Here is a 27,689-nt window from a genome sequence, read left to right on the forward strand (position 1 = left end):
TTCGTCTCCTGGGGCTGCCATAGCACATTACCACAAGCTGGGTGGGCTTAGAGCAGCAGAAACATACTCCCTCACAGTTCTGGAAACCAGAGTGAGATAGCAAGTTGTCTGCAGGGTTGATCCCCCTGGAGACTCCATGCCTCTCTCCAGCTTCTCGTGCTTCCAGAAATCCTCAGTGATCCCTGGCTTGTAGATGCATCACCCCAATCTCTGCTTCTCCCTGTGTGTCTGAACCCCAATTTCCCTCTCCCTGTAAGGACACCAACCGTGGGGAAGGACCCATCCCACTCCAGTCAACTTCATCTTAACTTGATTGCATTTACAAAGGCCCTATTTCCAGATAATGTCACATTCACAGGAACTGGGATTAGGACTGCAACATCTCTTTTGGGAGGACACAACCCACGACACCTCCCTTGTGACCCAAATCACCTTCTTGTATAAGAAAGAGAGGAAAGAAACTCTATTTCTGTTTTTCTCGGGAACACACATTTAAGGGCAGCCACATTAGACTTGGTGAGAGACTGTTCCTAATGGCTGTGCCACTTTCTAGAAGGAATGAGAGGGGCCGCTGAGGAAAGCAATGGGATCTAACCCATGTTTTTGGAAGATAAGGCTGGCATGTTAGCAGAAGTGTACATTTTCTCCAGAAATTCTTCTTCCATGTCAGAAAGCAAAATGAATGCTCACGTCACACGGAGCTTTGAAAAGTAGTTGGAGTTTTCTCCTCCCCCGCTGAAGTCAACTGTGAGAGCCACTGAATCAAAGCAACCCATTTACATAATTTGAGTTTTACAATCATAACCCCTGTTTAGAGAATTGGATTTTTCTTTTCAAACTGAATCCCAAGAGCATGATTCGTTTTCCTTCAAGTGTCTCAGAAGGACTCAGTCAGTCCCATTTCTAAGAAACACCTGAACTCCACCAGGAAAACAGGACCTATGCATGAAGCACTGTTGCTATTTCTTTTTTTTTTTTAATATTTTATTTATTTGTGAGAGAGAGAGAGCGAGTGCGCACACAAGCAGGGGAAGTGGCAGGCAGAGGGAGAAGCAGATTTCCTGCTGAGCAAGTAGCCTGATGTGGGACCCGATCCCAGGACCCTAGGATCATGACCTGAGCTGAAGGCAGACACTCAACTGGCTGAGCCACCCAGGTGTCCCAGCATTGCTATTTCATACCCAAACAGTTTCATGCTTTTAAAAATTAATAAGTAAACTTCTTTATCTTGGAACCCAAATGGAACTCTAACTTTTCTTCCTGTTCTGAGTGGAAAACAGAAGAGCCTGTGTTATGAATCCTGCTGCTGTTCTGGCCTTCACGCTCTTCTGTGTTAAGCTGTGATTTAAGAGCAACTTGCCAGTGGTTAAGACATTCAGTCATAGATTCAGCAACTTAATTTATCAAGACAAACTTCTCCATCTTGAAGTCAAATTGAAACAAAATACAAGGACATAAGCTTAAAATAAACTGAGTGAGTCTATCTGGGTTATTAAATCCTCAGGGCTCTATCATCTCTGTCGCTGAAATGGAGAACAATGAGGGAGGGAGTCAGACAGACCTGGCTAGAAGCTGGGCTCCTGCACTCGCTGGCTTTGTGACTTGGGCATGTTGGTTAGCCTTGATAAACCCTCCATTTCCTTGTCCCGACAACCGGGGGCAGCAACAAGACCTGTCTCGCAAAGTAGTTGTCAGGATTGATAGAGGTAATGCACGTAGAGTGCTTAGCATCGTGTCCGATGCACAGCAAATGTGTAGTAAGTGACAACCAATATTACTGTGATCACGGTCACCACCATCATCATCATCACGTTCGTAATCGATGAAGAGTGTTTTAGATGTCCACGAGCTCCTGACTCAGCATCTGGAAGGTGGGGCTGCCGCTGCAGACGGTTAACTTCTGTGAAATCAGCAAGCACATCCCTTACTCAGTGTTCCCAAAAGTGAGTGGCCGTCTTCTGCTTCATTGGGCAGTGCCAGAAGCCCTGGGTCGCCCTTAGACTAGCAGGGTAGAAAGTTCCAGAAGTGACTGTGCTTGCCAGAGCCATAGAACCTTTAGTCACCCCTCTGCTAGGCATGGAGTCGGAGAATCTGGTGGCTTCCGGGGTACATATGCTGAAGGGGCCCTCCACAGCCGGTTCTCTGTAGAACTTAGGAAGGAACCAGATGGTCTTACTTTCTTCAGCACTGGATAATTTCCCTGTCTGTGCCATTTCCTCTCTCTGCCTTTACTCCTTCAGATGCCCAGTTCTCCCAGCCACCCTGGCCACATCCTGACCTCGAGGGCTATAACTGAGGGAGATATGCACACTGAGGTGCTATGTTATATTAGTCCTCCCTGAGCTTTTGTCAAAACAAAGCCATGAATGGCAAGGATGAAAGATAGGTGTTGGCCTCACAGACCAGCCTTACTTCACTGTAAGTCACTGGCTGCAGTGCTCTAGATAAGAAGGGTGCTTTGGCCAAGTCCAGGCTCAGCGAGGAGGAACGTCATGAGCGATTGGTTGACCGTGTTACCACACGAAGCAGTGAGGGAGGAGGTGGTGCCCACGTGTCACATATCTGTTACTGGAAGAAATGGAAATGGCTACTGATCTTGACACCACTACAGAAATTTTCCAGAGGGAAGGTTGTTGCCCAAGGTTTCTGACTGAAGGACAGCTGTCAGTCATACATCTTTTGAAATGAGGAGAACATAGCTCCAGATCCCTCCAAAGTGGCCCAGAGCTAACACGGGTTCACATCCACTCCTTCAGTGCACATCTAAGCAGGTGCACCCTTTTACACCCTGGCCCAATGTAGGTATCAAATATTCTCTTTCTTTGAAACTCTTTCAAATAATTATACATAATGGTGCCAGAACTAGAAAAATAATAAATAATCTGCATCCTCATTGACAAAACGATATCATTAGCTTCAAACATACAGAGTGGTATCCATCCCCTACAACAAGATTTTGAAAGGGAAAAGCACATGGTTTGCTTCTCCAAGTTGCCTAATCCTCTAGATAGCTCTTACACCAAGTTTCCAAGGCATTCACCTGGGCTGCCCCTTTTTAATTTTGCGTTTGTCCAACTGAACGCTTGGAGCCAAGCTTCCGACTCCTTGGAGTACTGCTAGTGTGTTTGTGAGGAAGAACGTCTGCTCATTCTCACAAACATTTGCAGCTACTCCCTCTGAGGCCGCGGGTACCGAGAGCAAGGAGAGGGATTCTCAGGGCAGGTTACATCATTAGTATAATTTACATGACTACTTTGGAAGATGCTGACTTCATCAGTAAATCTGCCAGACTCCAAGCAAATCACTCAGGAGGAGCCCTGTTGCTCCTCAGTAACAGCCAAACAAGTCCCTCCCTCGGGAAAGAAGCTCCTCACTTTCCCACCTGACCCCTTCTCCATCAACAGGCAAGTGTCTGAGCTGTACCAGTACCAGGTGACAGGTACTTTCTGCAAAATGAAAAGTCTTTCCTGAAAATGTGCTCTTTGAAATGTGCATTGACAATAATACCATTCAGTGCAGTATAAGTGCTCTAAGATCCACACTCTCCTTTCCCGCCCACTGCCCCGACTCCAGCGAGTTGAGAGCCTGTACCAGTCAAATTTCCTTCAGGCTCTCTCTCCAGCCAGCCACTTTGCTCTGGACCACCCCATCACATTTCCTGAAGTGTATTTTTCTTCAGAATGGCTTCCCAAGCACATATGTTTCTCTGTTTTCTACATTAAATGGTAGAAGAAACATAAAATTAAAAAAGTAAATGGCAGCACTGGGTCACCAAGAAGGGGGCTACCACCAGACAGAACATTGAAGAATTTTTGAAAAGTAAATAGAAACAAATCACATTGAGAGTGAAAACCAAAGCCTAGGATATGTAGCGTGATTGATGAAGGAATGATTACCAAAAAAAAAAAAAAAAAGTAAAAACAACCAACAAAACTAAAAGGCTACCTACAGAATTGGAGATGTTTGCAAATGACATATCTGATAAAAGGCTAGGATCCAAAATATATAAAGAAAATATATAAAGATACAACTCAACACCCCAAAAAACAACCCAATTAAAAAATGGGCAGAAGACATGAACAGACATTTCTCCAAAAAAGACATCCAGATGACACATGAAAAGATGCTCAATGTCACTCATCATCAGGAAAATGCAAATCAAAACTACAATGAGGCATCACCTCACACCTGTCAGAATAAAAAAAAAAAACACAAGAAACAACAAGTGTTGGCAAGGATGAGGAGAAAAAGGATCCCTCGTGCACTGTTGCTGGGAATGCAAACTGGTACAGCCACTGTGGAAAACAGTATGGAGGTTTCCTCCAAAAATTAAAAATAGAATTACCATATGATCCAGTAATTCCACTTCTTGGTATTTACCCAAAGAATATAAAAACACTAAATTGAAAGGATACATGCACCCCTATGTTTATTGCAGCATTATTTACAACAGCAGAATTATAGAAGTAACCCAAGTGCCCATGGACAGATGAATGGATAAAGAAGACGTGGCAAATATATAATACAGTGGAATATTAAAGAATGTAGAGGAATGAAATCTTGTCATTTGCAACAATGTGGATGGATCTAGAGAGTATAACGCTGAGTGAATAAGTCAGTCAAAGAAGACAGATATCATGTGATTTCACTCATATGTGGAATATAAGAAACAAACGAACAAAGAGAGAATTGAAAGAGACAAAATGAAAATAAGAGACAAACCAAGAAACAGACTCTTAACTACAGAGAACACACTGATGGTCACCGGAGGGCGGGGGAGGGAAATGGGTGAAGGGAAGTAAGAGTGAACTTATCTTGGTGAGCCCTGAGTCATGTAGAGAATTGCTGAATCACTATATTGGGCATGTGAAGCTAATATGCTGCATGGTAATTATACGGGAATTAAAATTAAACGCTTAATTTAAAAAAAAGAAACCGACTCAACAAATATATGCCTTTCCCTAAATTTTTGTATTTCAAAAGAAAAACCGAATAGAAGGGTCATTATATGCCCCGGTTTTCCAAGAAAGCCCAGATAATGCCTGACAAAGATCAATGGAAGCCTGATAAGTATTTTAGTGCCCTTCCCTTCATTCTCAAAAGTGTCCTTGTTTGGGCAACACTATGAACAGAACCCTACCAAATAGTAATCTGGAAGATCCAACAGGGTTGCCCAGAAGACCGCAACTGGACAGAGATGAAAACTCAAGGAAATCTTGAGAGATGTGAATAATAGATCCAAGAAATGCATTCTGCCGTGTGGAAGTTCCAGGAGAGACTGGGAAGAATAAAACAGGGAAATAAACCAAGATCTACTAGCAGAAAATCTCAGTGAATGTCGAGTCATTAGAGGAGAAAGAGGTATTGAATGTCTTATAAGAATTTGGGGAAAGAGCTGAAGTTAATTCCTCCAAATGAAACAACAATTCAAAGGTTAGAAATTACATGAGATTACAGGGAGGGAAACTATGGGAGGATTTTTCTTTTCTTTTTTCTTTCCTTTTCTCTTTTTATTTTAAATACTCTGAGTAGTATCAGACATCTCAGCTTCAAAACAACAGTTTAGGAAACAGAGGAACAAGGTCTGTAAGATACTGCTCATGGAAAACAATTTGTTGCTTTTGTCCTGTCCCTGCTAAGCTCTTGTTCATAAAATGGTCGGGAAAAAAAACCTGGGGATGTTCAAATATGTAAAATTTACCATTTGTGCATCTGCTCTGGTAAAAAAAAAAAAAAAAAAACCCTATACGCAGATGCATTTAAACAAAAGAAGGGGGCTGCTCAAAGAGAAATAAGAGGCAAATGAGCAAAGGAACGAGTAAACTTGAACAAAATTATAAATCGTTATTGGATAAAATTTTATGCAGGTGTTAATAAAGATTCTTAAAACTGAAGTCCTTAAAAAACTAGAAGCAACTTCTAGATGATTCCAGCCAGCTCTGGAAAGACAACTGTGCTGGAGGAGTTGCAGTGGGAGGGGCAGGAGGGCAAGTGAGCCCCCCCACACTGGAGAAGAGCAAGGTGCATGCAGTTTCGTTGTGGGTGGGGAGGGGGCCAGGAAAACTGGGTGCCCACATCCTGAAGAATTAACTGGAGCCTTATCTTACACCACACACACGCACAACTCAAAATAGATTAAAGACTTAAGCCTAAGACCTGACCCTGTAAAACCCCTAGAACACACGGGGGACATTTTCATGACATTGGTCTTGGCGGTGATTTCATGGACATGACACCCAAAGCGCAGGCAACCAAACCAAAAAGAAACGAGTGGGACTGCATGCACAGGAAAGCTGGTGCAAAGCCAAGGACGCCATCCACAGAACAAAGAGGCAGCACACACAGGGGGAGAAAATACTTGCAGACCACACATCTGACCAGGCGTTCATGTCCAAAATGAGTGTGGGCTGTGAGCCCTGCGCCCACCCCTTGCGCGGCTGCTGCAGAGTTCTGAGGGAGGCAGATGGCCCACGTGGGTAGGTCCCCAGAGCACACACCTGACATTCTACCCTGTTTCCTGGATTTCTCTCCTTTTTTTAATCTTTATTTTTCCGTTGTTCTGCTTTTCCCACCTATCCCTTTTAAGCCAGTTTTATTTTATCTCTGCATTTATATCTTTCTTATCTACCTTAAATCCTGTTTGCCATAGACCCAGGGCAGACAAACATCACATAAGAGAGGAGGATGTCTGGCCAACTGACTGGCAGACAGAAACCTCCCACTGCTCCACTAGCTCCGGGGGAGACCCGTGGTCAGGCTGGAGCGCCTCGGACATGGTTAGCAGCCCTGCCTGCCTGTTGTCAGGTGCAACGTTAAAGGAACCTCAATATACAAAACAGATAAAAATGATGTCCCATTGGCATTATAATATTTTATTAGTTCAGAAGTATAGCATGGGCTTTCCAGATCAATCCAAGAAGATGCTGAGACTGTTTTTGGTGAATTAGTAAATTTGAGAAATGATAAATTCGAGAATGCAGGTCAAAGTCATAGCCTTGCACCCACCAGCTTCTGTGTCCCAAAATTCCAGCCACACTCTCACAGAGCCACCGCTGCACTTCTGTTCTAAAGCCACTGCTGGAAAAAATGGCCAAGATATTCCTAATGTTCTTTCAAATCCTATGCAACTATTTACCTACACCTTCCTGCCTATCAGATGTCTTACAACCTCTGATGTCCAAGACCATGAACTTTCTTTGATCCACCCTCTCTTTCTCCTTCCTCTGAGGGCATTCTTTGCCTCTTTTATGCTCTTGGGTCTTGTACCTCTCCCTCCTGGGCACTGAGCTCCCCAAAGGCAGGATCTGTTTCGTTGGCATCTACACAGCAACTGAATCATAGACTGGTTATTTGCGGGTTGATACATGAGCGCTCGCTGAGCCCCACAGTGCTCCAGGGAGGTGATGGGCGCTGTGTGTATAGGAGGCATGAAGACAGGCGCAAACCCTCGGGGGCCGGAGCCCAAGGAAGTGCCCTCCCTTTTTCCCTCCCTCCCAGCACGTCTCTGCCCACGTCTGCTCCCCCTGTACCAATCCTCTTGGCGCACTCTGTCCCCTCACCCTGCTTCGATTTCCCCTTTGCACATCTCACTGCTGCCATGGATATTTTTATGTGTGTGTTCCAGTGCCTGTCTTGCCCGTAGAATGTCAGCTCAGTGAGGAACTTTGTTTCACCCAGCACTTGGAGCCCAGTGCCTAGAACAATGCATGGTGCATAGCGGGTTCTCAATAAAGAAATTTGTTTTTAAAGGAATGAATAAAAGCTCCACAAAAATGCTACACTTGGAGGCCAACATAGACCGAGTTCAAAGTCATAATGGTACACTAGAACTTCCCAGAAAAGAACTCACGTGCCCTTTTTAAGGTGTTATGAAAGCTACCTCTCATGATGTGGAAAGCCACAATACTCTTCAAGACATCATTTACTGCCATCGCTCATAAAAGCATGCTTACAGGATATGAACGTATAAGCAGTGATTTCCTTTTTCAGGCGGAAATGTTGTAAACAAGGAAAGAGGTCCCAAGCAATAAAAATATGCAACACGCAATTTTAAATCATATCTTTAACATGCAATAGATGGGTCGGAATGAATTTTCCAAGTGACTATAGACCTTTTTGGCAGACTTGACATGATTCTTCAGAGAGAAGCCCGGGGGCCTGTGGATGAAGTTTCAGGGAATTGTGTCTGCACATAACACAGGGAAAAGCCATGAAGGGATGTAAGCATCATTCTAAGGTTCTGGCTGTATGTGCCTCGTAGGTCCACACAGTGATGATGGAAGCTCCTACCAGGAGTTCTCCAGGCGGAAGCTAGGTGGTCAGTGACAGAGATGTCTTAGGAAGATCCCTTTGGGCTTTTGGGGACTGTATGACCTCATCTTCTCACCAACATAGGCGTCCGTGATTTTTCTTTTCCGACACTGATTCAGTAGAGCAGCTGTAGGGAACATGCCGGCATCCAGGGTTCGGCACCTTCTCCAAGCGTCGGGGATCTCTGGCCGCATACAGTGGCGCTTATCTTAACCCTCAAAGACTGCACACGTTGAGCCATCTGAAGTACATTCTGAGTCCCATCACAGAAACCCACTGGATCTGTGAAGTCAAAATTTAGTGTTAGGCCAGTTTTATTGAGTTGTCTTTTGAAAATGTGATGATTGTCAGCTAATGGGGTGTGACACCTCCGAGACTCAGCAGCAGCCGGCCAATCTCAGGAGGTCGAGCCCTAACTGTCCAGGGTAAGCTGTATTTTGCTGCCTGGGCCTCACCCTACCTGCCTTGGACAGGACGTGACTTCAGCTCTCTGATTATGTCAGAGCCTCATTTCATAGTCTGGAGGGTTTTTTTAAAGATACTCGGACAAAGTCAATTTTATTTTTCCACTTAGTGGTTATTTGTGAAAAGTTTATTTTCTAGATGGATCTAAGGAGGCATTGGCCCTGGACTGAGAGAATCCTCACTGTAAACCATACTGCTGGCCTATTTTGACCACCAACAAAATATCCATCCATCTCTCCTACCCAGGTTCCAATAGTAGGTGATGTTTTTGTTTTAAACCAGGTAACATTAATTGCCTAGCAGAGATGAATTGCAAGTGTTCAATTGGAAACGTATAGCTGGCCCTCAACAAAAGTTTCCATTTTAGATAAGACATAAAAAGAATCGATCCCAATCTTAATTATTGATGCTAATGGAAAGGAGAAAGAATAAGGGAGAAGAAATGCTTGTCTAGCCCTGAGTTTCTGCTCCTCCCTTTCCTCACTGTTGAAGAGAACATTTGCATACATAGACGCTTGGTGGCACAGGGAGGGAAAGTCTGTGAGTGAACCCTGCTTTGCAGATTATAATGGAGAGGTAGGGCCTTTAGGGCACTGGAGAGAACATCCCCAGTCTGAAAAGAACAGCTGTTCCTCAACTCCAGTACCAGTTGTCACCATTCAGAAACTCATTTCTGGATACAGAGCTTCAAAACCCATATATATATATTTTTTTTTAATGTAAAGTTCCATGATTCATTACTTGCGTATAACACCCAGTGCACCGTGCAATACGTGCCCTCCTTACTACCCATCACCGGCCTATCCCATTCCCCCACCCCCCTCCCCTCTGAAGCCCTCAGTTTATTTCCCAGAGTCCACAGTCTCTCACGGTTCATTCCCCCTTCTGATTACCCCCCCTTTCTTCTTCCCTTTCTTCTCCAACTGATCTTCCTACTTCTTATGTTCCATAAATGAGTGAAACCTTATGATAACTGTCTTTCTCTGCTTGACTTATTTCACTTAGCAAAACCCATATTTTTGTATAAAAATTGGATTTCTAAATATTGGAAACCAACTACAATTTGAAACATGTTCCTTTTGGCTAAGCAGAGCATTAGCAGGCTGTCCCGGGCCTACAGGTGACCAGTGATATCTACTCGAAGCAACACACTGGATTGCCAAGGGCAGTTTCTTATTGGTCTTTGGTTCCAATTATGAGCTTCCCTCTTGGTTGTCACTGAATAACCAAAGCTTAAATGGCCAGAAGAAGCCATAAGAGAAGTGGATACATTTAAGTCTAGGGTTCTAACCCTGAACACTCATGAATCCATGACCCTTTTTAAAACTGATCTGTAGGAATATTTCAAAGGTTTTTGTACTTAATCCATACCGTCCAGCGTGGTTGAATAAGGCAGCTTTCATATTAATAAATTCTTCCCATTATACCATACATAAATTGTCTTCAAAGATGTAAGGCTATTCATCACTTATTCTTCTAGCTGTAAATTGATCTTTCTTTGCTGCCTCGGGGAACTCTTTGGTACTGTAAGTGTCTGCCATCGTTAACTGGAACCACTGCCCATGTGAGGAAGAAAGTTCTCACAAAATGAACTGCGGTGATTGTTAATTCCACTTTCCTTGCTTTTTTGTTGAGGAAACCAAGGCACAGAGCTGCGAAAGACTTAGGCAAACCACACAGCCAGTGAGTAGTTCCAGCACCAGACCCCTCGCCATCTGGCCACCATGCTGGTTATTTCTGTGAACACTGCTTCTCACGTGTGTCCTGCTTAACGTAATGGCTGGCCACCGAAAGTTTTGTGTGTTTGGCACGTTGTACCCAAAGAAAAAGCAAAAGAGGCAAACCTGGAAGATCTACTAGGGAAAAAGGTGAAAAACAAAGCTCACAAGTCACGTTTGTATTCTCATAAGTTCTGATCATGTCATGCACACCAGTTACATAGCTTCAAAAACGGGATGGCTCACGTGTGTGAGAATATAGAAGATGGAGTTTGAGCCACTTGTCCTACTACCATGAGGAGATTTGCATGCTAGTAATGAATCGCTGTTAAAGAAATGAGTCCACAAAAGACCTACAATTAGGAGGGGTTTTTTTGTTTTGTTTTTTTGTGTGTGTGTTTTTTTTTTTTTAAGATTTTATTTATTTATTTGACAGAGAGACAGCGAGAGAGGGAACACAAGCAGGGGGNTTTTTTTGTTTTGTTTTTTTGTGTGTGTGGTTTTTTTTTTTAAGATTTTATTTATTTATTTGACAGAGAGACAGCGAGAGAGGGAACACAAGCAGGGGGAGTGGGAGAGGAAGAAGCAGGCTCCCAGCGGAGGAGCCTGATGTGGGACTCGATCCCAGAACGCTGGGATCACGCCTCAAGCTGAAGGCAGACGCTTAACGACTGCGCCACCCAGGCACCCTACAATTAGGAGTTTAGCCCATATCCAGCATGTGAATGCACACTCGTAAGAATGGGGCCTGCGAATAATCACGTAAATTGTGGGAATCCTATCCATTCTGCACTCAACACAGTGGAGAGTTTAATCCACCAAACATGAAACAACAGTTGTCTTCTTCAGTATTGTCCAACAACAACAAAAGCCAAAATAGCCGCAGAATGTGGGGTGGGGGAATGAAGGATTGAAAAAAACGAATTCGAAAAAGGAGCAAAACTTCTTACAAAGCGTTTCCTTCAGGAAATACGGTGCCGAATAAGTCGGCAACTTTTTTCTCTCCAAGGAGACAAAGTAGGATCATCCGTGTTCTTACAAGTCACATTCCAAGAAAAATGAGCACAGACATCTGGCTAAACGTGACATCTGCTTTCGCTTCCATTAATTTTTTTCCCAGAAGAGGGTGTTAGATCATGTTAGACAGCTATTGGATGATAATTCAGCACTTGAAACACATTTTTAAAAGCCGCTTATTTTATACTTGGTGGCTGTCGGTCCATATGTGGACGTGAATATAGGGAATCCATAAACACAGAGTAACTCCATCCTGCGTGGTGTATTTCCCAGCAGAATCACTAAAGAGTCCCGGAGAAGCACCTTCACCTCCTGCCTCACTTCCCTAAGACAGGCTCTGACTTGCACCTCACTCCTCCATCCAGTTCAATGATTGAGCAGCTGCTGTATACCTCTAGGTGCTGAGGAATCAGAGAATTAGACAGAGGTCCTGCCTTGAGGGACTCATGTTGAGGGGGGAGCACCCTTACCAGAAATGCCATTTCATGTGTTCGGTGCTGCTGCTGAGATGTGTGCAGGGGGATGGGAGGACAGGGGAATCCTCTATATGCTAAAAACCTTGTATGCGTTTGAATAAGCTATCGTCCTTGACCTCAGGGAGGTCACAGACCCCTGGTGAGACTCTACGTAACAAACATCCATAGATCCAGGAGGCCGCTCTGAAAGTGCAGTAGCTTACTGTCTCCTTTCTCACTAGCAGAGCCACCACCCATTCTACAGATGAGAATGTTAAGACACTTTAGACAACTTGCCCAAAGCACATAGTTAATTAGGGGCACAGGCGGGGCTAGAATCAGTATTATTTTTTCCGCACCTGAATTCTCCAGGTGCCAGTGAGCACCACTCTTGCTATCCCTCGTGCGTGGGGACAAACTCACTTCTGCTGATGGTTTTCCTCCAGTGCTTCTCCCACAGACGTGTATACCAAGCCCTAGTGAAGTTCCAGACACAAGAGGGCACTGCAGCCCTGCGTGTTCGTACCTGCCTTCCCAGGCCTGCTACGGGGTCAGTGCAGTACGGGCATTTGCCAGCGTCTGCTGTCCCCTCCAGTGTGTAAATCACACCACCTGCACTGAATCTGTCCACCACCCAGTGCAGCCAGAGACAGAGCCGACCAAACCGAGAAGTCTCTCTCTGATGCTATCTGCCAGATACTGCAGGCTAGGCATGCAACGGTGAGCAAGACAGAGAGTCCCTGCCCTCAAGTAGCCCAGAGTCTAGGGACCTTAACCACGTTGTGAAACCCGTCAAGGGGACAAGCATGGCGAGGGAGCCAGCAAGAGCCTCAGCTGGGATGGGCTACTTCAGCCACGTCATGGGTGGAACTGGTCCCTGTGCTCCAGGAGCTTACGGTTGAGGAGACAGACACCACCAACCGGAGAACAATAAAAGGCAGAATGTAGCCAATTATTTGGGAAAGACTATAAATGCTGTAGGTAGCCAGGAAAGAAGGTGTTTGGTAACTGGTAAAATGGGGAGGAAAAATGGTAGATGGTCTTTGACCAAGGAGGAAGCAACAAAAGTGACTTCCTTGTGCCTTGGCTGCCTTGTCTGTAAAATTGAGACAGTTATAGTACCTGCCTGGTAGGGTTGTCATAAACCTTAAATTATTTATTATTCATAAAGCATTCATAGCAGGGCCACTTAGTGGTAGTGGTGTTGACGATGCTGCTGTTCTTCATCACGGGTGATGTTATTGATGATGATGACGGCAGTGTTATTGATGACTATGGTGGTGATATGGTAATGGGATTATGATGATGATGACATTGTTGATGATGGTGCTGTTGATGAGAATGGCTCTGTTTGTGTCGTGAATGATATTGTTGATGATAATGATGACAGTGTTATTGCTGTTGTCCCTCATTGATGATGTTATTGTGCATAATGATGATAGTGTTATTGACGATTATGATGATGTCGATCATGGTGATGTGATTATGATGGGGTTGATGACAATGGTTGTGTTATTCATTGGTGATGTTATTGATCATATGACAGTCATTGATTATGATGATGATGATGGTATTGATGATGGTGTTGATGGTGATGTGATTATGATGGGGTTGATGACAGTGTTCCGTTATTCATTGTTGATGATGTTATTGATGATACAACAGTGTTATTGATGATTATGATGATGGTGGTGTTGGTGATGGTGATGGTGTTGGTGATGGTGATGATGGTGTTGGTGACAATGATGACGTTGTTGTTGTTGTTGTTGCCGTAGCTCTGATTCATACCTGAGAGGTGGGGCCTCCAACTATTGTCACCTTTTCCCTGTAGTGGGAAGTAGTTTCACCTCTTATTTCTGATGACTGGTGATGTGAATTTACATAGAGGTCAGTTATTAATAGCTATTATGTTTCTATTTTGTACAAAAATTAGGCCAAAAGGACCAAATTTTATCATGGAATGTATCTGTAAACAAAGGGTTTTATTTACTTTCTAGATATAAGAAGCAGGTGGTGGTGGCCTTCACGGTTAGCTGAAGTGAATATTGAAGATCTGGGCCAGGATCTGGACCTTTCTAGATAGCGTGGAAGGTGTGCACATCTTCATGCAGAGAGCAAGAGGGAGTCTGTCCTCAGAGCACTCAGCCCGATAGACCACCTCGACTGTTTCCAAACTGAAACAAAATGAAGAAACACACAGATGATGAATCTTACTTCGCCTGGGCAGGCGGACCCCAACATCCACCACATCTTAAGCATAGCATCAAATTTCAGTCTCCCTGAATTCCCAGCTGCTATCGAGGGGTGTTTACACACCCCTATAACAGCGTCTATCTATTTCACTCTTGCAACGACCAAGAACTGCAAAGAACATTGACTTCATCTAGTCCTTACAGAAGGCATAGCTCTCCATATTTTACGTGTGAGGAGACCACGGCTCAGAAACCAGGGTCACGTGGTTTTACATAGGCGATCTCAGACAAGATGAATGTTATGCTCACGCTTTTCTATACTCTATACTTCTTAAGAATGTTATACTCTATACTTCTTAAGAAGTAAAGTTTAATTTATTCATTGCCAAAATGATCATCATTTGTAGACCTGGGAGCAGAAGAGCCCCTTTTTTCTCTTATGTGATTTGGAGCCCTTGTCTATAGTCACCTCAAGATTCTAATGGGAGCATGCTCGGAATAATTGCCACAGGGCACAAGTACCCAGAGAGAGTTTGTTCTGATGGTGAGCTGTGTCTGTGCTGTACATCATTGGCCTAAGGGTGTCTCAAAATTTAGCTAAGTATCATGTATATGGGCAAGTTTCTCTGGGGAAGGTGAAGGAAGGAGTGTCTTATGCAAAGAAGGTCAGTGTGTACCATATGTGGCTTTTCTGACAACAAAGTAAGACCTGCCTCTAGGTCCCTATTGTGGGTTGAATTGCATCCCCTCCCACCCTCAAAATATAATATACTGAATTCCTAACCCCCAGTACTCTGGAATGTGACTTTATTTGGAAATAGGATTGCTGCATATGTAATTAACAGAGATGAAGTCATTTTGGAATAAGGTGGGCCCTTAATCCAATGACATGTGTCTTATAAGAAGAGGGAAAGAGACAGACACACAGGACAGAAGATGCCGTGTGACAACAGAGTCAGGTGGACCAAGATGCAGCAGGGACTGCTGGCCACCACCGGAAGTGGAAGGACCCTCTCGGGGAGGTTTCAGAGGGGGCCTGGCCCTGCTGACACCTGTGTCGCAGACTCCCAGCCTCCAGACTGTGAAGCAGTTAATTCTGTTGTCCTAAACATGCCAGTTGTTGGAACTTTGTTATGGCATCCCTGGGAGACTGATAGAGTCCCCAAGCAGAGACTCCTCCAAACGGTTCCTCAACCACCTAAAATCCCTCTGACTTAAAATCACTCTGACTCATTATCATAGAGCAGCGGATCTCAGAGAGTGGCGTGCAGGCTCGGCTAGACATGCAGATTCACAGGCCCCATCACAACCTATGGAATTGGAGACACCGGAGGGGCCGCCCGCCAGACCCTGCCTTTCCGGGCCCTCCGGGTGATCTTGGCACAGCTGGGGTTGGATAGAGAGCGTGCGAAACACCGTCTCTGTAAAACCTTATTTAAACCAGTGGTTCATCTTGCAGCCATTGGTGCGCCAGAATCCGTGAAAAAGAGCAAGCACAACATCCATGCACAGCGCCTACTAGTATTGTCTTGTTTGAGAAGCGATGGCTGAGGTAGAAATGACTCCTGGTGGCCTGTCATCTTGAAGAAGCTTGTGTCCTGGGTAGGGGGAGCGTAATGAGCACCTCGAGACACACCGTGACCTTCAGAAATGCTTCCCGGGAAGCGTTTAAACCCCCCGTTCATCTCTGATGTGCCAGAGTCAGCGTGAGGCCCACCCTCTGGGTCCCGCTCCTATTTAATCACCATGAGCTGCATTTCTGCCATTTCTGCTGGCCTTTCGGGAGCCCTTGAAAGAAGCTTTGCTTCTGAGACACACCCCTCGCTTAGAGAGGGGCCTCCCGACCGAGGGAAGTGATGCATTTGGTTGACTGGTTTCCTTCTCTCTCTTCTGGAAGTATTTCCCCTGTGCAGCACGCCGACTCCATCTCCCCCAGTCCCAGCCCACTTGGGGAACTGAGTCTTCACATACAAAGAGTGTGCGGTTAGGGGGCTGGTATTTAAGCGAGAACATCTGCTCTGTCACACTTTAACTACGCAGCTGCTAAAGCAGGAGAAGATTAATTAAAAGTGTCACTCATGCGGCTGTTGAAATTCCATTTCTCCTTCTTCTCCACAGAGCATGCACGTGTGTGTTACCAAGTATTTTGTTGTGGTCTACATCATTAATTTTGTTTAAATTACTCTCAATTGCTCACTGACATGACAAAAATGAGGATATTGGGGGAAGAGCTTTTATTTCCATAGCATTTTTAAAGGATGAGTTTTAGTAACATGCTGTGTGTCTGTGTGGACTATACACACGCTCATACACATGCGTGTAAGACCATACACACGCTCACACGCACAGATACATGTGCATACAGGTGCACACACACATGCACGCTTACATGCACAGATACGCGTGCCTATGTACAGGTGCACACACGCTCACACGCACAGATACATGTGTCTACATACAGGTGCACACACACGCTCACACGCACAGATACATGTGCCTACATACAGGTGCACATGCACGCTCACACGCACAGATACATGTGGATGCAGGTGCACACACACATGCACGCTTACACGCACAGATACATGTGCATACAGGGGTGCACACACATGCACGCTCACACGCACAGATACATGTGTCTACATACAGGTGCACACACATGCACGCTTACACGCACAGACACGTGTGCCTACATACAGGTGCACACGCATGCTCACACGCACAGATACATGTGCATGCAGGTGCACACACACAGAGATACATGTGTCTACATACAGGTGCACACACATGCACGCTCACGCACAGATACATGTGCATACAGGGGCGCACACACACGCTCACACGCACAGATACACGTGTCTACATACAGGTGCACACACATGCTCACACGCACAGATACATGTGCATGCAGGTGCACACACACAGAGATACATGTGTCTACATACAGGTGCACACACATGCACGCTCACGCACAGATACATGTGCATACAGGGGCGCACACACACGCTCACACGCACAGATACACGTGTCTACATACAGGTGCACACGCATGCTCACACGCACAGATACATGTGCATGCAGGTGCACACACACAGAGATACATGTGTCTACATACAGGTGCACACACATGCACGCTCACGCACAGATACATGTGCATACAGGGGCGCACACACACGCTCACACGCACAGATACACGTGTCTACATACAGGTGCACACGCATGCTCACACGCACAGATACATGTGCATGCAGGTGCACACACACAGAGATACATGTGTCTACATACAGGTGCACACACATGCACGCTCACGCACAGATACATGTGCATACAGGGGCGCACACACACGCTCACACGCACAGATACACGTGTCTACATACAGGTGCACACGCATGCTCACACGCACAGATACATGTGCATGCAGGTGCACACACACAGAGATACATGTGTCTACATACAGGTGCACACACATGCACGCTCACGCACAGATACATGTGCATACAGGGGCGCACACACACGCTCACACGCACAGATACACGTGTCTACATACAGGTGCACACGCATGCTCACACGCACAGATACATGTGCATGCAGGTGCACACACACAGAGATACATGTGTCTACATACAGGTGCACACACATGCACGCTCACGCACAGATACATGTGCATACAGGGGCGCACACACACGCTCACACGCACAGATACACGTGTCTACATACAGGTGCACACGCATGCTCACACGCACAGATACATGTGCATGCAGGTGCGCACACACATGCATGCTTACACGCACAGATACATGTGCATACAGGGGCGCACACACGCTCCACACGCACAGATACACGTGTCTACATACAGGTGCACACGCATGCTCACATGCACAGATACGCGTGCCTACATACAGGTGCACACACACGCTCACACGCACAGATACACACATGCTCACGCGCACACATACTCACACGCACACGCACATAATTTACTCTCTGTAGAAGTATCACTGCTCTTTCTCTCCTCTCCCCAGTGTTGGTGATGTTTTCTAGAACAATGATTACCCAAGTTCCAGCGTCTGTGTTGGTTTATTTTTCTCACTTCTTTTCCTACCATTTCTATCCCAAAGCAGAGAAACTCTCATATTCACATTCCCACAAGATCTCCCAAGAAATCTCGGACTTTTTAAAAATTTGTTCATTTATTTTAAAAAATGTTTAGTCAGGGTGCTCCATTTGCTGGGAGCCCAGTGTGCTGAGTTCCTGCGACTGCTGCTGTCCAGGGCTGGGGGTTTAGTTTTCCGAGATGGTACAAGTTCATGAATGGTAATTCAAGGAGAAAACAGTATAACAAAAGCAGTACAATTATTAAATAAGTCAGAGAACTAAGGACGTCTAGCTGGAGGGCGTCAGGAATATTTTTAGATGCATAGAATGTTAGGGCAGAAGAAAGCTTAAAGATCCTCTAATCCCAGCATTTTATAATGTGTTCTAAGCCGCAGAGCCCTTTCTTCAAAAGGAAACTCGCAGGGATGCCCAGCACAGAAGCAGCAGCCCTCCAGAGGCTCCCAGGGGCTTCCCTTGAAAACTTCTGAGCTAGTTCTATTGCCTCATTTTGCACATTAAATATATGTGGGGGCAAAAGGGTTAAGTCCTAAGAAGAGTCCACTTGAAGGAAATAAAGATCAGCTACCGTGAGAGCCCGTGTGTAACAGCATGGGAAGTGTGTTTGGCTTACTTAAGTGGATATTTTGGAGGTATTTCTATGCAAGACACTTGCAACTCTGCCCTGCCTCAGATACTAAATAATCGTAAACTTATTCCGATGAGAGGACACTGCTTAGAAGACTTAAAATATGGTCTTTCTGTGGCAGAAGCCTAAGAAATCTACAACCCTTTCCTTGCCAGTAGACTTGGTTGTTGACCGTTGATGCAGTCAACAAACTTGCAATACCTTCGTTACAGAATCTAGCTCCAGATGGTATCTTCTGTACCTTCTAAAAACCAAATTTAGTCTCTAAAACAGGTAACTGACGACTCTGAGATTATTCTAAAGAACGTGCCACAGCCTCTGAACTGACTCCACCCAACTTTGCAGGTTCCCAGGGGACGCATCCCGTCGATAAATTCTGTATCCGTCATTTAGTCCACAAATACCCACTGTACAGTGACTGGGACACTGTGCGTGTCTCTGTGTGGGATACAAAGTTGTAAGAGAGTTTCCTAAATGCCAAGTAGAGAAGAAATTAGACGTAAGTATACCGTTGGCGCTCAGATTAGAATGTAAACTGAGGGCACCGGGGTGGCTCAGTCAGTTAAGCATCTGCCTTCGGCTCAGGTCATGATCCTGGTGTCCCGGGATCGAATCCCACATCAGGCTCCCTGCTCAGCGGGGAGCCTGCTTCTCCTTCTCCCTCTCTCCTCCTCCCCGCTCATGCACACGTGCTCGCTCTCTCATATAAATAAATAAAAATCTTTAAAAAAAAATGTGATCTGAGCTTTGGCTGAAATTCATCACAGGACTTCTGGAATCACAGATGACAAGTATTGTCATCAGTCTGAGGGATATGGTGGTAGCCGGAGCCGCGGTGGGGATCCTGGCTCAGCCATGCTCAACACAAATGCAGAGGCCACTGTACATTGCATCATTTTTCCTGTAGTTTGCCCAATCTGGCAAAACTGACAAAGCTGAGCTCCTTCTTTCGTACTTCGGATTCTGTGAATTATGCCCAACCTTGCAAACCTTCACCCAGGTTGATGCCCACAGGGCATAAAAATGATACTATGTCTTCAGCAAAGATAATTCCTGAAAACGTAAAGCTTTATGAATCAACAGCCCTAAGACACTAGCTGAATTTCGAGCCTTCGTCACCAGCCCCGAGCGTCACCCAGTTTCTAGAGCAAGAGGTTATGCGTGACAGTACAAAGTTAACACGACATTTCTCACCATCATCTGAGACTGTGTAAAACAGCCCACTGATTTCTATGAACCCCACTGAGTGTTGCCACTGAGGCTGCCACAGGGAAGTGTGGTCTCATCCAAGGACCCCGGACACATGAAATTCCCAGGGCTGTGGGGCATGGCAGGCAGACCCTCAGGTGCCGGGTTCCATGGGAGCAATCCCAAGGTTTCGAAAGCAAAGAGCAACGAGATCCGTTGGCAGCATGGACTGGGAAATACTTCAGGACGAACATCTTCATCGTCTGTGGTGGCGGCAGTCTGGTGGCTCCCTGTGTGCTAGTATGGTCCTGTCGCCTCGGTGCACGAACTTCGTGTGGGGACGCACCATGCATGCGTGCAGGTAAAGAGATCTGCATTCCGGGCCCGGTGGAGCCCACCACGGTCTTGGCCGGCCGGAGCCCTGCTCCCGCTCACCCCACCGGCAGGGACCCTTGCCCAGGGCTCACGAGAGGCGCGGGGAGGTGGCGGCGTTGTGTGCACGCTGTGGATTTAGCCCTGCCTGCAAATCGTCTGTCACATAACCATCCCCGAGGAGGAGGAGGGATGAAGGCGAGCACGGTCACTGTGAATTTTTTTTTATTGATTCTGATGGCTTTTCTCTTTTCCAGTTTTGTGTCCTTCTTAATTACTTCATTTTCATCTGTAATTGTCCACTTTCCCCATCCGGTCCAGCAGGTGTAAATTAACGTTCCATTCCGACGGGAAGGGCACCGAAAACCAGAAATGCGAAAATGCAGGTTTTCTGTTCGCAAGTCTGTTATCTGATTCCAGTCCTTTCCTTTTGTGGTTTCAATGTTCCTCCTCCGGCTGCAGGGACTTTTTGGGTCAAAACTGCCAGACGTGTTGGTTGTGGAATCACTTCAATTTATTCATTTCCCCTCAGGAACAATATACACATGGAAGTCAGATATCTGACTTGAGTCAAAATGGTCCTGTTGCTAACCAAAGTTTTTAAAAAGCTGGACATTGATTTTGCTGCAGTTGTGTTTTTGTAAGCGAAGGCTGAGTAAAGAGAACTGCCTTTCTCTGTCAGCGAGCACACAATTGTGTGCCTAGCTTCGAACATTCGTGCTTTTAGTGCATCTTCCAAGGGTCCACCAGCTGTGAGACAGGCTCACCTCTGAAGGACTTGAGAAATATGAGGACGGGGCAGAGAATCGTGTGAAGTGTTTTTATGCCCACACATATGTGTTCACGCACAAGCACGCACCACATGAACGCAGGAGCGCATGTGTGAGGATGTGGCAACAGACCGGCACGTGCATAACTGAGTATTCAGTACTCACCTAGAGGCAGAGAGGAGTTGATGGTGAAGTGTATGGTGTGGTTTCAGGTAGTCTATGTCCTGTGTCCTAAGACCAAACTGGCCAGATACCGGAAGGGCTGGCTGAGAAGGAGCAGAGCAGGGGTCCCAGCTCCCCTCTGCCCTCCTTGGCTTCCACTGCAGGCTGAAAAGAGACTCTCCTTCTCAGCACAGGTCTCACTGCCCCTCTGCTGCTTGTCCATGTCTGCATTTCAGAGGGAGGCTCCAGCGGTACAATTCCTGACTCCAGAATGGGGTGTGCCAGTCCCACGGTGTGCTGGGAAGCTGCGGCAGGGTCTCTCCCACACCCAGCACGGTGCCTGGCATATAGGAAGAGCCCCAAAGTGCTGGCAGCAGTCTCTGTGACTCGTACTAAGAGCAGACTTGACAACCCCATATTCTGCACCTGAGACCCAGGGAAGAAAAGTTGCAGAGCTGGAACCACAGAGTAATGGGGGGCAGAGCTGCAACCAGAGATTTCCCGACCATGTCCCTACTTGTGGGACTCAACTTGCTGACGTCTCAACCGTGCACGTTCTGGCGATCGTGCCTACTGTGCAGCATCAAAGCCTATGTGTGTGCGTATCTGTCTTCCCTAACAGACTCCGAGTCCCAAACACCAAATACTTTGTCTATTTCTGGCTGGTTCCCCTGGACCTGGCAGTGTGGCTTGCACATGAGGGAATCTTTGCATATGTTTGTTGAATTGAGTTACATGCAAAGGAAAAAGAACCCGTGAACGTGAGTTGTCAGAAGAGTAGCGGATGAGCAAAGTCCTGTAAGGCTCTGGCTGCCTATAAAGCAAGAAGCCAGAGTCTCCAGATTTCCGTCACAGTAGTCTGTGCACGGATAACAGAGAGGCAGCGCCCTACAGATGAGCTTCAGACTGTACAGAACCACCCATTTAATCAGTGAGTTGTTGGCTGGATGTGCGTTCGATTTTCCAGAGGAAGAGGAGAGAAAACCGGTTTAAAGTTTCAGTGAAACCCCTTCTTAGGCTCATTTAAAAGCATTCTTCTTTAAAATGGGTTTAGGGAATCTCCCTTTGACTTACAAGCTCTCTCAAAATCTGCGTTTGCTGTTCGTGTATTTGGCATGTCCCTTCTTTTCTTGGAGAACTCTCGGGCAAACACTACCCCAGGCCTGATCAAAGTATCACGAAGTCTAAATATCTATTCCAAATTGAGAATCTCCTACTTTTTCTTTATTTGTTATGAGAAAATTCTTTGTAATTTCAGTATTTTCCTAAATTATCTGCCAATTTCCAGGAGCCTAACCATTCTAGAAATATGAAAAACGTTTGGGTAATCTTAAAACCCACATAGAGCAGTGTTTCTACACCACCGGGCCAGGGGAGCCAGCATGCAGGTAGTTGGAGGAAGAGAACTCAGCTCCTGGGTCACAGATGGCCGCCAGCCCTGGGGCACCTGCTCCCAGAGGAGGGGCTAACCTTCGGACAGGATCTGGAAGGTTGGATGAGATTAGGTTAGAATCAACAGATTTAAATTATACGTAGGGGCTGCTTTTTAACTTTTGTGTCCTCTTTAAATGTAATTTTTGTCTGTTTTGTGTCTGTTTGGCTATTCTGAAGAATATTCTATATTAAAATAGTGGTGAACGTGGCGTGGCTGTGATGAGGCTCTCAAGGAAAAGAACACAATTCAGACCCAGTGGATGGGGACAGCTACCCTTGGCACTTAGAGAAAAGGTGGGGTGCGCGATGGTTAAGTATCTGCAGAGGGACAAGTACCTGAATTATCAAATGCAGGGACACGGGAGGGTCTTAGGAGATCCTTCCTTAGCCAGATTCAAATTTGCTGCTTTGATATGTCACGGCCAAGTATGTGCTTAAAAGGTCTTTGTTCATTAGCCATTGATCAATTCAGCAAACATTTTGTTACAGTGCTGACTCCCAGATTCTAAATAGGCACTGGGGGGACACAGACTGCCAGCCCAAGGATTTCAGAGAGAGTATGTGTGTGTCTGTCTGTCCATCTGCTGTTCGCCAGGGGTGTAGTGGGAACCTGGTGGGAGCAGTTGCATTTTAATTTTATTTTTCTTGTTTATTTGAGAGAGTGAGAAGGAGCAGAGGGAGGGGCAGAAGCAGGCTCCCCGCTGAGCAGGGAGCCCAACGTGGGGCTTGATCGCAGGACCCTGAGATCATGACCTGAGCCGAAGGCAGACGCTTAACCAACTGAGCCACCCAGCTTCCCTGGAGCAGTTGCATTTTTTAAAATTGCAATTCAGTGTGACAGTTGCTACCATTGGTGCTAAGGGCACTTTTTTGAGTGACAATTAGAAAGAACACAGGAGAAGCATCTGTGGCAGCATGGTAAAGAGCTGAATTCTTAAATAGCGCGGGGACAAGCAACAGTGCAGTTGCAGCGGACGGAGGGCAGAAAAGAGCGGTTTGCAATCACACACAGTCACACACACGCACACAATCACACACACACAGTCACACACACAATCACATCTATACCCAATCACACCCAACCAGTCACAGCCACACCCACACAGTCGTACCTACACAGTCACACCCACACAGTCATACTCACACACAGCCACATCCGCACAAGCACTCACCCCCACACACAATCACACATGCATACAATCACAGTTACACACAATCACACCCACACAGTGACACCCACATGAACAAAATGCAAATGTCAAATAAGCTAGAAAAGATACCCCACTTAACTCAAAATTTGAAAAATTTAATTAAAGAAACACCAAGATATGATATCTTCCCATCAGAGTGGGGAAAACAAACATTTTTTTAAGTTATAATATCGACCCCCCCATACACTGTAAGTTAGGAAGCAGTGAGACAGTATCTATGTTGCCTCTGCCGGAGGGGGTAGACCGCTGTCCCCAGCATCTCACCCAGAACCCCCACCCCCGGAGACCCTCCCCACTGCCCCATGACCCAGCTCCCCCCCAGGAGGGCTCCTGCCACACCATTGGCCGAAGGCACGAGTGCCAGTGTGGACTAGAGTCCGGCCCAGACGTATTAGGAGCCCCCGTGTGTCTCCCTTGCTCACTTCCTTTTGGGGTGAGCCAGTATGTCCCAGACTAGGGCTGGAGCTCCAGCCTGGGTCTGAGAACAAAGGTGCTGCACGGCAGGGAGCCCATCAGGACTATAGCAGACACATTTACCAGGATGTAAAACTAGCAAGAAGGAAACTTCGTTGTTTTTCAGCTCTGAATGTGGGGGTTTTGTGATTGAAACCTCAGACTCACCCAGTGAAAGCTGACCTTAAGACCATTAACCAGGAATTGCCTTGCTGGTAACTCACTCAACAGGCAGACGTGGTTGTACCCCTGTGCAAAGATATGGGTATGAGGGTTTTCTGCAACAAAAAACAGAAGGAAACAGCCTAAATTTCCATCAGTAGGAAAGGCACCGAATAAATAATAATTTGTCCACGTAGTGGAATACTATACATCTGTTAAAAATAGTTTAACAGCTTTTAAAAATTATTTATGTGATTGTATATTACAGCATTTACCATTCTGCAACTTTGTGTTTTCACGCATCAGTATATTTTCCATTTTGTCCATGTCTGTGGGCGTGGATTTGCTCGTTTGTGCGCCCTCTCATCTCTGTGCGAACACACTGCATTTAAGCCACCCCCTTCCTACTCGTGGCTCGCCGGGCCGCTGCTGCTCAGGTATAGTGGCCGCTCAGAGCAGTCTACCGTAAGCCTCCTCTTGTGCGTGTGCGGGCTTGTCTGTGAGACGTTCCAGCCCCGGAGCTGCCCGGCCGTCAGATCCCAGAGCTATGCTGACCCGTGCCCCACACACTTGCTTCCTCGCACGCTGCCCATGTGGCCTCATCCACTGGCTGCTATATCCCACTGCATGTGGCCTAGCCAGGATTCTGCATACATACTGTGTGGCAGAAGGAGCTTTTAAACGTGCAGGGAGGTTCCAGGTAACAGTTGCCTCTGGGAAGGGAGCAGGCTGAGATCAGGAAAGGATGGACAGGTGCCCTCAAGTCTGTATTTTATGTTTTATTTAAAAAAAAAAAAAAGCCGAGGCAATAGGGTGCAACCTTAGGATTTGATAAAGCTGCCAACTTCCATGCAGGTGTTTTTATGTTATCTGAATCTGTTTACAGTATCTGCTTACGTGTAAATATGACCACAGAGAAGCATCTTAGGACTCTTCAGAAGCATTTAGGTCCCTTCTGGGAAGCGGGGGTCAGAAAGGGTGTTGCACTTGTCACTTTACTCCTTTCTTTAGTGTTTGCATTCTTTCTAGAAACATATATCAAGTTCATGAATTAAAAATTGAGGAGGGATGAGTTTCTGATTGTAGGGATGAGATGAAAGGCTTCAGACTCTCAGAACCTGTGTTTTCTCGTCTGTAAAATACGGTTAGAAGCATTTACTTCGTAGGGCTGCTGGGAGGATATTGAATTATTCATATTAAACATCCTGCAGAGCGCCTTTACATAGTAGGCACTAAATAAATAATAATTGTTTACATTATTAATAAAAATGTACGATATGCTCTGTTTGCAAATTTACTCACCCTGAAATGTGCAGAGAAAATAGATGTAGTTTCTTTATTTCTCAATAAGTGATCTGTTCTTCCACATGAGCTCCCTACGGGGAAAAATGGATCTTCGAGCCTGGAAACTTAGTTTGATTCAATAATTTAAACCCACAGCCAATTTTAAATCCCTTTTAGTAAGTGCTGTCTCTTTGGATTTAAACACCTAGACTCTCAGAGCACTGCTGCCCACCCCACCCCCCGGGGAGACAGTGTCACATTTATCAAATAAAAATGCAGGACACCCAATTACGTTTAATTCCAGGCAAACCACAAATAATTTTTTTAGTGGTAAGTCCCAAATACTGTATGGGACATATTTATAGTAAAAACAAAACAAAACACTGTATTGTTTATCTGAAATTCAAATGTGACCAAATATTCTGCATTCTATTTGGGCAGTTCTGTCTAACAAGTGAATGGTGGAGGGGGCACATGGTGGGGGGAAATAAGGCCCCTGGGCCTCCCAGACTTTGGATGTGCCCTGGGCAGTGTCTGGGTCCAGTCCCTGGGCTGTGGACAGGCTCTGAGGTCCGTGGCTGGTGCAACCCACTGTCTGTCTCTCAGCTTAGCAGGGGCCTGGCTGAACCAGCCTCCTCTCGCTCCTCAGTGGCACGTCCTCTTTGGGCCCTGGACTGGGGCCTCCACTCTATAGCCACTGCAGTGGGGTCTCTGAGCCCTCAGAATAGTGGGATCTATGACAGGTTCCCTCGCTCTCAGTGGAGCCACTTGTCATGTGGCCTGGAGAAGCATGCAAGGAGTTATGATGATCCCAGGGAAGTCCAACCAGCCACCCTTCTCCCCAAACAGTACATGTTCTCTAGCTCAGGTGTGGCCACCCCTGTGAGCTCAGCGCGTCCCTGAGCCCCCTGCCTGCAGTAGAGAGCAGGCAGCACCCTGGCCACAGTGTCCTCGCCATGGACCTGTCTCCCTCTGCCCACCTGCCTCCCGCTTCCTCTCTCTGCCTGCATTGTCCCCTGTCCCCAAGGGCAGCCCTCCCCTGCTCCTCCCTGGACACTCTGTGACCACCACTAAGCACTCACTCCACAAATACGTAATCAAGCACCGACTATATTCCAAACACCATCCAGATGCTGGAAATCATGGCGGTAAGACAGGTCTTCTAGAGCTGACACTCTGGTGCAGGTGAAGACAAGGACAGTGAGCAAATCCTGAAAACCCCGTCCTAGGGTCCCAACTTCACAGAGTTGGCAGTGAGCTCTCGAAACGGGGCGGAAGCGGGGACAGGGAGGGGCGGGTGGCATGGTCCAGGAGGGGAGCTCACGTTCCTGTTGGGCAGGTGGAGAAGGCATTTCAGCAGAGACTGGAATGAAGAAAACTGGCAAGCATGCCAGCGTCTGGGAGCAAAGGGAACAGTGGGTGCCCTTCAGGCCCCGCAGAAGTCCTGCTGGCTGGAACAGAGTGAATTCGCCAAGGGAGAGAAGCCGAGGTCAGAAAGATCGCCTGCCTCATTGTATACTTTCAAAATGATACAAAAATAATTTGGAAAGCCCCTTCTGCTTTCTGGACTGTCTTCTTGCTCAAGAGAATAAGGACATTGACCAAGCCTGAAGCCAAGGAGGGCCCCTCTGCCCGGAGCCGGACCTTCCCTCACACCTGAGGGCTCTGAGCCCCCTGGCGGGCTCGGAGCCTGGAAGCTGCAAACTGACGTGATGTGGGGGAAATGGACACACAGGCGAACATTTGCAAAATAAC

General features: G+C 46.3%; 1 protein-coding gene across 1 annotated transcript in view; it reads left to right on the forward strand.

Annotated features, from left to right (window-relative positions):
* DPP6 (dipeptidyl peptidase like 6) overlaps positions 1–27,689 on the forward strand; it is a 737,488-nt gene that overhangs the window by 672,761 nt on the left and 37,038 nt on the right. The gene's annotated exons all lie outside the window — the stretch shown is intronic.

Source organism: Ailuropoda melanoleuca, chromosome 1 (assembly GCF_002007445.2).
Source record: "Ailuropoda melanoleuca isolate Jingjing chromosome 1, ASM200744v2, whole genome shotgun sequence".
Taxonomy (NCBI): Eukaryota; Metazoa; Chordata; class Mammalia; order Carnivora; family Ursidae; genus Ailuropoda; species Ailuropoda melanoleuca.